At 42.4% G+C, this 15787-nt stretch overlaps 1 protein-coding gene across 1 annotated transcript in view; it reads left to right on the top strand.

Annotated features, from left to right (window-relative positions):
• Positions 1 to 988: 988 nt before the first annotated feature.
• Positions 989 to 15787, top strand: part of SH3BP2 (SH3 domain binding protein 2) — a 212575-nt gene continuing 197776 nt past the window's right edge. The window contains exon 1 of the mRNA XM_029592104.1: positions 989 to 1166. The gene's annotated coding sequence lies outside the window, so the exon portion shown is untranslated. The remainder of the gene's footprint in view (positions 1167 to 15787) is intronic.

The following is a 15787-nucleotide window of genomic DNA, read 5'->3' as shown; positions in this document are numbered from 1 at the left end:
AGAACCAAAGAGCTAAGAGAAACAGATAAGTATGAGAAAAAAATGTGAAGCTTGCTGGGCAGACTGGATGGGCCGTTTGGTCTTCTTCTGCCGTCATTTCTATGTTTCTATGTTTCAATAAAAATGATAAAGGGGATGGAATAGCTCCGTTATGAAGAAAGGCTAAACAGATAGGGCTCTTCAACTTGAAGAAGAGGTGACAGAGGGGACACATAGAGGTTTATAAAATCATGAGTGGGGTAGAACAGGTAAATAGGGGCAGTTATTTACCCTTTCAAATAGTACTAAGTCTAGGGACACTCCATGAGATTAACAAGTTGAAGATTTAAAATAAATCAGAGAGGTATTTTTTCACTCAATGGACAATTGAGCTGTAGAATTTGTTGCTGCTGGAAGTGGTGAAGGCTAGTAGTGTAGCTAACTTGAAAACATGTTCAGACAAGATTTTGAAAGGCAGGTTCGTTCATTAACAGTTATTAGCCAGATTGACTTGGGAGTCTCCATTTCTTGCTTCTGGGAGTAACAATGAACGACATTTCCTCTTGGCATCTGCCGGGTACTGCCAGGTGAGCAGGGGTGGCCATGGTTGGAGACAGGACGCTAGGCTGCTGTGGTCTGGTCCAGCATGGCATGTCCTATGTTCTTCTGTAAAAAGGAATGCTGAAGGGAAGGAAGTTAACCAGACGTTGGCAAGGGAGAAAATCTTGGAGACATTTTATTTTCAAAATGAAAAAACATTTACTTGAAAAGTGTGGAATAAAAAATTTCGACTTTCTGAATATTATTTTGTCTTGACTAGATTGTAAGCTCCTCAAAGCAGGAGCTGTTTGTCTTATAGACTTGCAGAATTGCACAGTTACATATGTCAAGGCGCCGCCGCCCGCTTTTCTCGCTCCTTCTGCACTCAGAATGAGCTGGGGGACCTTGGAGTGAGCTCGCGTACTCGCACCGCCCTCGCTTACTCGCGCTTTACCGGAAGAGAGGGTTAGATGTGTGTGTGACGGAACGAGCCCCAGAGCTGCAGGAGGGAGAGAGGAGGAGGAGAAAGAGCAGCAGTAGCGACGGGAGGCGGGCAGGAAGAGGCTGCAGTTGGGCAGACCCGGCGCCCCGGCTCCTGATGGCTCGCTGGTGGTTCCTCGGTGCTCGCTGAGTAGCAGCAGCAGCAGGTAGGGGCTCGCGCTTCCCGCTCCCGGCGCGTGGCGGTTCGCGCATGGCTCTCACCTGTGCTCGAGGGGCGCGGGCGCGCGCGCGCCTCGCCGGGAAAGCAGAGGGAGGAAAAGCCAAGTTTTTGGCTTGGTGCTGCCCCCTCCTCCCCCGACCGGTCCGAGGCTACCCTGACGGCTGAAGTCCCAGGTTTCCTATCCGGAGGCTGTCCTGTAATTTATGGGTTCGGGACCAAACGGGCGAGCTGCTGAGCCAGGTATCTCCCATGGCCACATGACTGCCGTGGAGCAATGTGCGCGCCCGCTTAACCCCGTTGCAAGAGGTCCCTTTTCATCTGAGCAGCGGGGACGCGAGCTGAAGATTTTTCCTACCCATAGACCTTTCTTAGGACAGCAATATTTGTGTTTTGCATGCACTCTATGCCCTCAGTGAGAGGAATTTAATTCTTGAAATCTAGTAAAAAATGGCTTAACTAGTATAATATAAAGAGATTTCCTACAGTCCGTTTGCTGGGAGATCATTAACAAGGCATGATATACGTGTGAGAAATTTTTTTGGAAGCGAAGAAGGTAAACTGCTGAAAAGGTTGCCAGATCGCCGTTTAATTAATGCTGATGATACAGAACTGGGACTTTGCAGAAGTTAAGAAAAATAAGAATGAGCTTTAATGCAGTACAGAGAATAGGAAGGTTTATAGCATTTCCTGATTTTTAAGTAATGCTTTGAAATTGGGAGGGAAATCCTGTCAAACCTTGTCTGTCTCTGGGCAGTAACACCGTGGGGGCAAGAGGTAACAGGGATTGTAATGGGATGTGAAACAACTTGTTTTCAGTTTGTTTTTTGTATGTGTATGGACCCTGGTAGTTTAAGATTATGGTCATTTCAATCCTTTCCTTGACATCTAGGCTGTTTTGGTTGATTTATTTTTTGCAAACAGTTGCATAGGTTGTAATGAAGGGCCCGGTGGCTAAACTGCAGTACTGTGCACTGCACCCAGGATAATCTGGGCTTGATTCCTGGATCTGATCTTTTATCTCCTGGGCGGGCCAGGGGTGCTGTGAATAGCCTTTCATTTGCAGACCCAGGCCTCACAGCATGCCTATTGGTTATTACCTGCTGCGGTATGTTCCACAGTGGATGATTAAAAAAAAAAAAAAAAGAGTAACAGGACTAGATGAAAAGCAAATAAATAAAAATGCAGTAAGGATTCCCCAGTAGGCACAAATTAGTAGAAAATGCATATTAATTAGAACCATGGCTGTTTCAAAATAAACTAAAGCCTTGTTTGGTCAGGATTTATTTATTTAAGAATCATTTATGTATCGCCTAACAGAATACATCTTCCTAGGATTCCCTCCTATTTTATTCCTGTGGGAGTGAGGAAATAATGGGAAGAATATTTACTGAAAAGAACACGGGGGGTCAGTTAAGTGCTTCATTAAGAAATCCAAATTATGCTCATAAAAATGTCCTTCATTTGGGAATGAAATGTTAACTGCCACGGCTTGTAGAAAAATATGCACGTCTGGTTCTCACATCTGGTTAAAATTGTGCCAGTTATGAGGATAACAAAAAAAAAAAAAGCCCAATGACTTATGAGGAGACAGTCTTGCAACAATTCTGAAATGCTCACCTTAATTTTAGAAAATGAAGTGTAATTGATGCATGTGTAGGGTTTGAACTAGTGAGAAGGTAAGAGAAATTGCCAGTGTACTGAGTAAAAAGGTATCTGCATACCCTATTCCTGCTATTTCTGCGGGTGGGCTGCATACTGGAGTGTGCATGCATTTAAAAATTAAACATACATGTGTGTTTTCCCTCCGCTAACCTAACCCTGCCTCCTGGAATGCCCTATTTCTCCACAGCTTTCTAGTAAAAAAAAACAAAAAACGAATGACTATATTTACTTGCTCAGCAGGAATCAATTTTCAACCCTGCGGATCTAGCAAGGTAACTCCTCAGTTTCCTGGCTAGATCTTCTGAAAACTGATCTCTTTAAGTATTTCACAATTTTGGATTTATTTGGTGTCCTTCATCTGAACAGGATCGCACTGCATTTTACAGTTTTTACTTCTTCAGCATGCAACCACTTCTGGGATGGATGACTTGGCAGCATGCATCTTGTACTTAGAATGCATGTACACTTCCAAAAGGAGGATAGAAACAGTTTCACATTTACCTAGTTTACAGTAAATGGAGGCACAAGGAAATCAAGAGTCTGGCACAGGGTGACACAGAGTTAGTGTATTGAACTTCTCCTGCCTTGTGGTTCACTAATCTAACCATTAAACCACACCTTTTTTTCCCCTCCCTGTCATATGCTATAATTATTGTTACAATTTAAGACCAACACTTTTTCTGGTGTATGTGTTAAGTGTAGATTCAAAAGAAAATTCAGACTTGACTTTCAGATTTTTAAATTTGTTTGATCTTTAATTCCAAATAAATATGGTAAAACTAGAACTTCCTTGTCCCCTCTCTACAAAAAAGGCAAAATAAAATAGAACCTATCAAGTCTATCAAAGTATGATGATGTTTACAATGTCTCAGTACTGTTCCATGTGGCAGAGCTGGAAAAATCCCAAACACCGGGTTGATGGTGTGCTTAGAATTTGGCAGCAGGGTCCTGATGGAAGAGGGACCAAGAGGGTGGGCAGGAGATGTGGCTGCTGCTTTTACCACCAGTGGGGGCCCAGGCCAGAAAGAGAGGCAGCTGCCTGGTATTCCCCTTTCACTGGGCCGCATGAAGAAGAAGGGTAGTAGGGTGTTGGGCGTGAGAGTGTCTGGAGCAGAAGAAAGGTAGGGCAGAGGTAGGGATGGATCTGAAAGGGAAGTGCCCATAGGCAAAGGGGTGGATCCCTCCTCCCACCCCCTGATGTCATTGGTCCTCTCTTTCTAGATCTTCCTCCCTTTACCTAAGAATGGGCACTTGGGCCTGCAGTAGCAGCAAATCCTTGCAGAAAATTCAGCGTGGGGCTTCAACTGCTCTTGCACACTGACAGGCCCTACAGTGGCCCGGCCCAGCCCCCTCTCACTGTCACTATGGGAGCCCATGCAGAGAGAGCCTATTCCACCCAAGCAGTCATTGAAGGAGTTAAAGTGGTTATAACTAAAAAAAAAAATAAAATCTGCAGGTGCAGTTTGAAAAAAAAACAAAAACAAAAAACAGTCCCACATATAGGATTCAATCATCCTATTTTTTAAAAAAGCTTTTAGTAGTGAAGTGATCCTAGGTACAGTTACCCAAGGGCAGGAGTCTCCAGTCCATAGCCCGCAGACCAGACTCTGCTTGCAGGAGTCATTTGGCCAGCCTGCCCTGCTTTTCCTTCCTGGGGCTGGATTCAGCCCGTGGAGGAAGTTCTCCCCTGTGGCGGCAGCAGAAAGGTTAGCAGGGAAAAGAAACCCCCAAAACTCGTGCCACTGAACACAGCCATTGGTAGGGAGGCCGGTCTGCACCAGCAAGAGAACGAGCCCCAGGACCAGCACCACTGAAAGCTACTGATGGCAGGGAGGCTTAAGCCCCACTATTTTATTTTATTTTTTTTATTTGTATGTTTTTATATACCGAAGTTGAAACAAATTGATGGCGTGCAGCCGTGCATTAATAGCTTATTTCGTGAATGGATGTAAAGGGCCTTGTAATTGAATTCAGAAAACCCAACCAGAAAATCTGATGGGCTGCAGGAGAGGGAGCAAAGCTAGACTGGCAGATTTTTATTTTTTTTTTCTAATTCTTTGTCCTGCCTACCAAGCTGACCCTGGATAGTTGAAAGCCACTAAAAATGAAGTGGCCGTCTTGCAGCTATTGTGATCTGAGTAGGTTTCTTGTTTTATAGTGAGCTTTGCAGTCTGCCGACAGTGCTGTGCTGTGAGATCATCAACTATTAAATTCTCCTCTGATCCATGTGACAAAGAAGGGAATTGATATAGAATCGTTTAGTTTTATTGTGAATTCCCAGATGGCCCTTCTCCCCTCGGAGTAAACACATCATGATGCTCCAGAGACAACTGTGCTCCTCCTGCCACTCTTCCACAAGCCAAATGCAAAGCATCGGATTGGAGGAGAGAGGGCAATGGCAGTTTTGAAAAATAATGAGCCCCTTTTTTGCCTTCGTGTGAAGGGGACGTGGGAGATGCAATGCTTTCAAGATTCTCTGAATAAAATGGTGTAGTTTTTTTTTTTCTTTCCTTGACCTTTATTTCTGTAGATTCTCCAAAAAGATCAACAAATAAGTCACATGTGACTTTTTTTTTATTGAATTAACTTGCTCTTAATGGATTTGTGACAAGCTTTTGTGAGCTATGCTCCCTTCAACAGGTCAACGCGGAATGAGCTAAGGATGATGGTGATACGGTATAAAAGTAAATTGTAGGCTGGAATAATCAGTAAGAAAAAAAGAGGTGATATTGCCCTCGTACAGGTCCTTGGTGAGGCTTCACCTGGAGTACTGTGTTCAGTTCTGGAGACCATATCTCAAAAAAGGATAAAGACAGGACAGAGGCGGTCCAGAGAAGGTGTGGGGTCTGTATTGGAAGACTTTATAAGGAGATGCTGATGGAAAGGAGGTGCAGGGGAGATATGATACAGACCTTCAGATACCTGAAAGGTTTTAATGATGTACGAATTTCAAACCTTTTCCGTTGGAAAGCAGACAGTAGAACTAGGGGTCATGAAATGAAACTCCAGTGGGGGACGACTCAGAGCAATATCAGGAAATATTTCTTCACGAGAGGGTGGTAGATGCCTGAAATGCCTTTCCGGAAGAAGTGGTGAAGACAAAAACAGTAAATGAATTCAAAAAGTCATGGGATAAACACTGTGGATCTCTAAAGGCTACAGTATGGAAATGAAGAAAAGGGTGCCTGGGGGTAACCTACATGGAGCGGCAGTTACTATCCTTAACAAATTAACGTTCATGATTTTGACACAATTGCAATATTGCTGTCCACTTCAATGGCAGGGGTAAAAGAGGAATTGGATTCAGACAGCCAACACTGGGCCCTGACTTTTACGGTCTGATACACAGACGTTAGAGCTGTGAAGTAAAAGGAAGGGAAAAGGCCCGGGTAATGTCCTTCTAAAGTATCAAGATTGTTGTGGGAGACATGAGCAGAAGTTGCAGCTATAGATGAGAGCATAAGATATGCAATACTGGGCCAGACCAAGGATCAATCAAGCCCAGTATCCTGTTTCCAACAGTGGCCAGTCCAAGTCGCAAGTACCTGGCAATTATCCAAGCATTAAATTGATCCCATGCTAGCCAGCAACAAGCAGTGGCTATTTCCTATTGATTAATAGCAGTTTATAGACTTTTCCTCCTGGAACTTATCCAAACCTTTTTTAAACCCAGCTACACTAACAGGCCGATGCAGCGTTTTGGATGCACTTCCATATTCCCTGTTGCAAAACGGGAGTTAGTGCATCCAAAATGTGCGTCTAATAGCGTACATAGCTAGTAGTGCTCATCACATATAAATTCATGTTAATGAGGCTATTAGCTATTTCCCCTTGATGCAAAAAAAAAAAAAAAAAAGTACACCTGATACGCATATTTTAACCCTCAAAAATTGCCTGCCTCAAACAGGCATTAAGTTTTTTGAGGAGCCCAAAAAGTTTACAGAAAAGCAGAGAAGACTGCTTTCTATACTTCCTCTGACTTAATATTGTGGTGATGTTAAGATGGAGGAACAGAAAAAGGAGAACATTTAAAAAAAATAAAATAAAAAATTAAAGTATTCCGGTGATCAAGTTAGGAAAGGGACGCTCATAAAATTGAGCGTCCATTTTCCTAACCTGCTGACAGCCACCTCTCCTGGCACCTGTGCTAAGGAGGTATTAGGGGCGCACAATTTCCCCTAGTGCCTCCTTTTTACCATGACAGTCCATTTCCATATTGCATTCGGCGCCCCAGAGAGGTCGATCTGGTTAGCATTAGGAGAGTGGGCCCTCAATCATGAGTGCCCGTTTTCTGCGGGCCGATATTGCATCGGCCTGTCTCTGCCTTAACCACATCCTCTAGCAATGAATTCCAGAGCTTAATTGTGCGTTGAGTGAAAGAATTTTCTCAGATTTGTTTTAAATATTCTACTTGCTAGTTTTATGGAGTGCCCCCTACGCCTTGTATTATCCAAAAAGAGTAAATAACCAATTCACATTTACCTGTTCATGTCCTTTCATGATTTTTGTAGATCTCTATCATATCTCCCCTCAGCCTTCTCTTCTCCAAGCTAAAGACCCCTAACCTCTTTAGCCTTTCTTCATAGGGAAGCTGTTCCATGCCCTTTATCATTTTAAGAACATGTCATGTTCTTATGTTCTTATTTTGGTCGCCCTTCTCTGTACTTTCTCCAGTGCAATTATATCCTTTTTGAGATGCAAAGACCAGAATTGAACATGGTATTCAAGACACGGTCTCACCATGAAGCAATACAGAAGAATTATGACGACATTCATTTTATTTGCCATTCCCTTCCTAATAATTCCTAACATTGTTTGCTTTTTTGACCACCACAGCGGACTGAGCCGACAATTTCAATGTAATACCAACTATGATGCCTAGATCTATTTTCTGGGTGGTAGCTCTTAATAATATCGAACCTAACATTGTGTAACTACAGCAAGGGTTATTTTTCCCTATATGCATCACCTTACACTTGTCCACATTATATTTCATCTACCATATGGACACCCAGTCTTCCAGTCTCACAAGGTCCTCCTGTATTTTGTCACAATCCGCTTGTGATTATTACTATTAGGGATGTGCGTTCGTTTGTGACGAAATAGGAAATATCGTCTCTATTTCCTATTTTGTTGCGTTTCGGGGGGGGGGGGCCACGAAATGATAAGAAAACCCACAAAATTTTGTGTGGTTTTCTTATCATTTTTGAGGAGGGGAGAAAGGGCACATTAAAAAAAAAATCAAACCCCAAACCCACCCCAACCTTTCAAATTTAATTAATTGCAAACCCCCACCTAAGACTTACCGAAAGTCCCTGGTGGTCCAGTGGGGTCCCAGGAGCGATCTCCCCCTTTTAGGCCGTTGGTTGCCACTAATCAAAATGGTGCCGATGGCCCTTTGCCCTTACCATGTGACATGAGCTATGGTGCCATTGGTCAGCCCCTGTCACATGGTAGGAGCAATGGATGGCCTGCGCGGTTGCAATTAATTAAATTTGAAGGGTTGGGGTGGGTTTGGATTTTTTTTTTTTAATTTGAAGGGTTGGGGTGGGTTTCGGGCATCGTTTCGGAGGGCAGACGAAATAAAATTGGCCCGAACAAACGAAACCTTCTGTGGCGGGCCGATTAACGAAGGCCAGACCGACAGGTTCGGCCAATTCACATCTCTAATTACTATTATTATTACTCTGAATAATTTTGTCATCCGCAAATTTGATCACTTCACTTGTCTTACCCCTTTCCAGATCATTTTTAAATATATTAAAAAGCACCGGTCCAAGTACAGATCCATGAGGCATTCCACTGTTTACCTTTTTCCACTGTGAAAACAAACATTTTAATCCTGCTCTTTGTTTTCTGTCTTTTAATCAGTTTGCAATCCACGAAAGGACACCGCCTCCTATCCCATGACTTTTTAAAATTTTCTTAAAAGCCTCTCATGAGGGATTTTGTCAAACGCCTTCTGAAAATCTAAATACCCCACATCTAATGTTCACCTTTATCCACATTTGTTCACCCCTTGAAAACAATGTAGCGCATTTGTAAGGCAAGATTTCCCTTGGATAAATCCATGCTGGCTGTGTCCCATTAACCATGTCTATGTATATGTTCTGTGATTTTGGTCTTTAGATTAATTTCTACTATTTTTCCTGGCAGACCATTGTTACCTCTCTCACCAAATTCTGTGCTCCTCTAAGAATTAGATCTAAAATAGTTCCCTCTCTCGTTGGGTCCTAAATCATTTGCTCCATAAAGCTTTCATTTATTTCATTTAGGAACTTTAGCTGTCTAGCATGTCCTGATGTTATAATATCCAGTCAATATTAGGGTAATTGAAATCTCCCATTATTACTGCACTACCAATTTAGTTAGCTTTCCTAATTTCTCTTATTTCATCATCCATCTTATCATTTTGGCTAGGGGGATGGTAGTATATGCCTATCGCTATAATCTTACCCAACACATATGGGATTTTTACCCATAAAGATTCAAGTGTGCATTTACGGCCCAATTTTAAAAGGGCCACATGCGTAAAAACTGGGGCTTGCGAGCAGAAGTGTCAGACCCTGCAAAAGGGGCGGGCTGGGGGGTCTGGGCAGGGTGGGGCGGGACAGCACCATTAGCCGTTGTCCTAGGGAAGTGCGTGCTGGCAGCGCACAGAACCTACTACTGCTCAAAGGAGCAGGTAAGTTCAAAAATTAAAAAAAATAGGTTAGTTAGGGTAAGTTTAGGGGTCGGGGAAGAGGTGGGAAGGGGAAGGTTAGGGATAGGAAAGTTCCCTCCCAGTCCGGTCTTTAATTGGAGGGAACCGGGGGGAGGGGCCCGATTCATCGCCGCACATATTTTTGTAAACCACCCCTGCACGTGGAACAGGCCACCCACTCACATACACACGCGGACATGAAAATCTGGCACGCAACTGCGCGCGGGACTGGTATTTTACAACATGTGCGTGTCAATGCGCGCTTGTTATAAAATAGCCGCGTCTGTGCATGCACTGGGAACCGCACACGCATGGAAGCGTGTGTGCATATTTTTTAAAATCTACTTCTTAATTTCTTGCAGGATCTTTATCTTGTTGCACTCTATGCCATCTCAGACATAAAACGCCATCCACCTACCAGTTGCTTCTCCCTATCATTGTGACATTTTTATTTATTTATTTAATTAGTTGTATATACCGTCACTAGGGGACCATCGTAACGGTTCACAACAAGAATAAAACATCATATGAAATCTACTACACATAATAACAAGGCCTAAAATACCTGACTAGCAACATCGGTATCTTAACAGATTTTAAATAAAATAACTCTAAAAAAAAAAAAAAAACCCCTAAAAATGAATCTAAAAAACTCTAATAACATCATAAAACATCTTGTAACATCTTGACATTGTTAATAACAATTAAGACCATAAAATACTAAATAAAATAATCAAACCGTAAACAATATTCCTCAAGCTATCATTCCATAGAAGCTAAAAGCATAAAACATTATTAAGATTGGTTTGAGTAAGCTTCACTAAAAAGCCACGTCTTAAGATCTCTCTTAAACTGCTTAACATTGGACTCCAATCTAATAGCTGCAGGGAGCATGTTCCAAATTTTAGGTCCTGCCAAAGACCATGCTCTTTCTCTCACCTGGTTCAAGCGGGTTGATTGCACAGATGGTAAAATTAATAAACCTTTATTAGCGGATCGTAAATTTCTCTGTGGCACGTGTAATTTAATGGCAGCATTCAACCAGTCAACCTGATCAGCATAGATTAGTTTATGCAAAATACAAAGTGATTTATATTTGATCCAGGATTCTATTGGGAGCCAATATAAAATGATCAATATTGGCATTACGTGATCACTTTTCTTTGTACCAGTTAAAATTCTGGCCGCCACGTTCTGGAGAACCTGAAGTGGCCGGATTGTAGAAGCAGGTAAACCCAATAGTCTAGGCTTCCAAATATCAGTGCCTACAGAACTGTGCGGAAATCATTTTGGTCTAATAATGGTTTCAAAAGTCTAAGTACTAATAGTTTTGCATATCCATCTCGTACTTTAATCAAAATGTGCTTTTTGAAATTGAATTCCTGGTCAATGAAGACACCCAGATCCCTGATGGTTTCTGAAAGTTCTAAAGTGGTGTGATCCTGCAGAACTATATGATTTGTACTTCTAGGAGATATTTTCCTTTCAAGAAGAATGATCTCAGTTTTCTCAATATTTAATACTAGTCTCAACTGAGTAAGTACTCGTTTTATAGCTGTCAAATACATTGACATCAGTTTACACGCATTATCAACAGAGTCTTCTATTGGCAGCAGAATCTGAATGTCATCTGCGGATAGAAAATGTCAGACCAAGACCTGACAGCAGATGACATAACGGCAACATATAAATGTTGAACAATGGTGCCGAAAGTGAGGAGCCCTGCGGTACCCCTGTTTCGAGATTGATTTTGTTAGAGCACGTATTGTTCACTTGCACTTGAAAAAAAACGGTTTGTTAAAAAAGATTCAAACCATTTTAACACCGTATCGGATAAACCAATTTCAGACACAGTGCTATATCAGGGTATAAATTATCACATTGGTTATCCTCTTTCCACCATGTCTCTGAGATGCCAATTAAATCCATCTCATCATGCACTGCTATAAACTCTAATTTTCCCATCTTCTTAGACTTCTGGCATTGGCATACAGACATTTCAAAGTGATTTTTTTTTGTTTGTTTGTATTGACATCCTGCTTTTCAGTTGATAGGGATAATTTGGAATTTTAGCTCAAGTGATCCTTTACTTATAGGCATATGGACTACTTTTGCTTTTATTGGAACCTTTCTTTGGGATGCCCTAAATCTCCTACTTCATTAGTATCTTTCAAAGATACCTCCCTCTGAACCCTGAACCATTATTGTTTACTCTTGGATGCTTTTGAAGCTTTCCGAAACCAAGGTTTTACAGTATGTTTTTCTCATCAGGCTAATTATTTTTAATTCAGGAAGTTATTAATGGACAGAATTTAATTTAATTCAAGGATGTAGTACAAAATTTAGGCTTTCAGTTTGACTCGCAACTTAATTTTAAGCCACAAATTCAATCTGTTTTAAGGTTAGGTTATTTTAAATTGCGAATACTTCGTTATTTGAAGTATGCTTGAGTCAAAAATGATTTTCGTTCAGTTGTTCAAATGTTTGTTTTAACGACAATTAATGTAATTCTCATTAAGCTGGACTGCTCTCTCATCTAAAGGCCCCTCAAGTATTGCAGAATGCTGCCGCTTGAATTGTTTTAAGGGGTTTGCACTGGGAACATGTCATGCCGCTTTTGCAGCAATTGCATTGACTCCCTGTTTGGCAACAGATTACATTTCAAGATTTTGGTTCTTATTTTTAAGACATTAAAGGTGAACTGACCATTTTATTTGTCAATTATTTATCCCTTAGAATCCCACCAAATTTATTGGCGTCCGTTTTCCTAATCGCGCATAGCCAGGGGTTTAGGAAATGGATGCTTGTTACCTGAGTGTCCGTTTCCTGAACCTGACCGCCGGCACTTTTTTTTAAAACCTTTATTTAAAACTTTTTTTGTTTTGTTTTAAGATTTCGTTCCTCCTACTTTAATATCACAACGATATTAAGTAGGAGGATGTACAGAAAAGCAGGATTTTCTGCTTTTCTGTACAACTTTTGAGAGTGCTCAGCAATTAATGCCTGCTCTAGGCAGGTGATCATTTTTTTTAGCATAAAAATATACGTCTTAGATGCATTTCTTTTTTTTTTTTTGCTTTGCTGGAGATTGCTAATAACCTCGTCGACATGCATTTGCATGTGATGAGCGCTATTAGTTTTGCTTCGCGTTAGACACGCGTTGTGTAGGCACTAAAGGTAGTGCCTATACAATCCATGTCTAACTGTGGGTTAAACAGTGTGCTCAGCTGAGTGCACTGTTATTGCATCGGCCCCCGTGTGTCTTCTCCCTCAGCTGCACAATTGCTGGGAGCCTACGGGCACTGAATACAGTTGGTTTCAATTGCAAGGCTGTGGGGGTTTAAACTTAGAGACATTGGTATTGCCAGTTTTGAAGATACCTTTTTTTTTAACCTTAATATGTGAATGGAAAGAGGTGAGAAATCCTGTTTCCTTGTTTAGCTCTAAAACCCAGAATGCAAGGCATAAGCAGGAACATCAGAAGAAGAGTCCAGCTCCTATTGGCAGTATCGTGTTCTGGCATGTATGGTTTTCTCTTGCTGCTTCATGAAAAGTACTCAAATTCCTGTGGTAGAGTCCCAGGAAGTAACAATGAAAAGCAGCCTTCTGTCTTTTCTACTAAAAGCTAGCTTCCAGGAAAGCACTACCTCCTCCATCAGAAAAGTGTTTTAACCTGCCTGCTGCTGGAATCTGCTCGTTGATAATGCACTGAAAGCTGTAAAAGAAATATCTTTCATGTTGACCTAAAGTGAACTATTCCCCATTTTCCTATTATTTTTTTTTTCCTACTCACTCCTCACAGCTGTCCTGGCCTCTCACCTTGCCCTCAACCTGCTCTTCAGTTGTGCTTTCAGACTGGAATCCAAATGTGTCGGAGAACTGCTAGAAAGGGAAATCTCAAATCAGAAATAACTGAGTTCACTGATGTCCCCTTAAAAATTATCTGTAGGAAAGAAGTTTTAGCATGATTTTGAATTTTTATTCCACTTTTATTAAGGGATAACTGTACATTTAAGAGAGAAGTCACATCAGTCACACCTGTTTAAGGACATTCAGGGGTTAAGATCCTCAGAATTTCTTTAGCAGAGTTGCCAAAACCTATCCTGGTGATCCCACAGTCTGATTTTCAGGATATCCACAATGAATATACATGAGATCAGGGGTGGATTGCCTTATCGGGGGATCAGGCTTCTCCCCCCAGTGGGCCGGTCTAGCTGATCACATGGTCTCCTCTGCTTCTGCTCGCATTGAGGGCACCGCGTGGCTGTGTCGCGGTGACAAGCCCTGCAGCACGAACAGGATACCCCCCCCCCCCCCAAAGTACCCCTGCAGTAAGTGAGGCACGATTCATGGGCATGCTGCTGGGGCAAAGAGTACATCCCCCACCTGAGGCGCTCAGCGCTGGGGGGGAGGCCAGGTCCACCAGCCAAATGAGCATCGGGGCCGTTCCGAAGTTGGCCCCAGTGCTCGCTTGGCTGGCTGAACATGCCAATGCTGAGAGCCTCTGGTGTTGGGGCGCGCCAAAAAAGAGCCACTGACGGGGAGGCCAGGCCCACCCCGGAGAAGAGCCACTGGTGGGAAGGCCAGGCCCCACTAGCGAAAGAAGACCCAAGGGAGGGGGACCACGAACAGATGAGAAAGTAAGGAAGTGAGGTGAAGGGAGTGAATGAGAGGGCTGGGAGAATGTTGACGAGTGGGAGTGACTAAGGAAGGGAAAAGAAGGCAGAAGGTATGGAATAAGAGGCCTAAATGAAGGGAGGGGAAAGAATGAGAGGGAAGGTGGGAAGGGAGTGAATATGAAGGAGAGAATATGAGGCGTGAGTGGAGAGAGAGAACATAAATAAGATCCATGCATAAGTGGGGCTCTCTCCTCTCCCCTCTCCAGCAGTCAGACAACCTAGGAAGAGGAAGAACATTGGATGAATGTGGGGGGAGATAGGAAAGGGAAAGAGGGTGTAGGTGAGTAAGGAAGATATAATTAGGCCTGGCAATACCGGGGGTACACAGCAGTAGTGATAGAAGGGAGGGAGAGGCCTGGTGGGGCCATCGAAGCCAAGTAAGGAAGGAGGGAGAGAAAGAGAGGGTCGGTAGCCAAAGAAATAAAGCCCATCCAGCTGGTAGCAGAAGAAAAGTGAGAGAGAGACCCTGGTGTGAGAGTGTGTATGAGTGAGGTAGCATGTTTGTGCGTGTATATAAGAGAGAAGGGAGTCCATGAGAGAGTGCCATATTTGTGAGTAGGAGAGAGAGGGTGATAGTGCTTGAGGGAGAACATGATTGTGAGTAGGAGGGTGTGCATAAGAGAGAGCATGTGTGTGAGTAGGAAAGGGAGTGCATGAGAGAGAGCATGCATGTGAGTAGGAGAGAGAGGGAGGGAATGCAAAAGTGCATGCATGTAAGACTGAGAGGAAAGGAGCGTGCGTGAGAGAGAGCATGTCCACGTGAGAGCGTGTACCTGTGAGAGAGAGGAGATAGTTTGTGGGTCTCTCTCTCTCCCTCCCCCCCCCCCCCCCCCCCCCCCAAGTCCATGACAGTCTTAGGGTGACTGGAAACCAAAAGTTCCCAGGTATGGAGAGTGAGGAATATATTTAATCTTTTTTATTAGTTTTAATTATTGGGTGTTATTTGATGGGTCTGCAGTTTTCAAATATTTTATTGGTGTTTTCAAAATTTTTTTAAATGTTTAATTATTAGTTGTTCTGTTTTGTCACCTGTTTTAAAAATATTTATTCTTTTTATTAGTATGGTTTTACTGTTATGATTGTTTTATATTTCTTGATTTTATTGTTTAATGTTTTGTGAGGATTGGTAATGTTTCAGTTTTTCCATTGTTGTACTACATACAGTGTCTGTCTTGTTGCAATTTCCTTTTCAGTTTTTGTCTGGGTTTCTGTGTATGCTTCATGGTCTCTTTTTATTCTGTATTTGGTGAAGATCTGTCTGCATTCTGCTAGTGTGTAGGGATCTATAGCAGCTTGGCTTGTTCCGTTTCCTAATAGCAGGTGTATTGGTGTTTTAGGGCCTGGTATAATTGCTATATTGCCTTTTTCATAGGATGGCAACACTGTTGCTGTTTGAAGGCTGACAGCGCTGTTTTGGTATCGGAGGTTATTCAATATTGTTATTCAATTTACTTATGGCTCTCTAAGGGTCAAGCCCACACTCAAAATGTATTACAGTAGGCCTAATACCATATGAATTCAAAGTGTCTTTTGAAGCATTTTTTGGCTGGTACCTAAGTAGTG

The sequence above is a fragment of the Rhinatrema bivittatum genome, chromosome 1, assembly GCF_901001135.1.
Source record: "Rhinatrema bivittatum chromosome 1, aRhiBiv1.1, whole genome shotgun sequence".
Taxonomy (NCBI): Eukaryota; Metazoa; Chordata; class Amphibia; order Gymnophiona; family Rhinatrematidae; genus Rhinatrema; species Rhinatrema bivittatum.
Note: the sequence above shows the minus strand (reverse complement) of the source record. Positions and strands in the feature narration are given on the sequence as shown.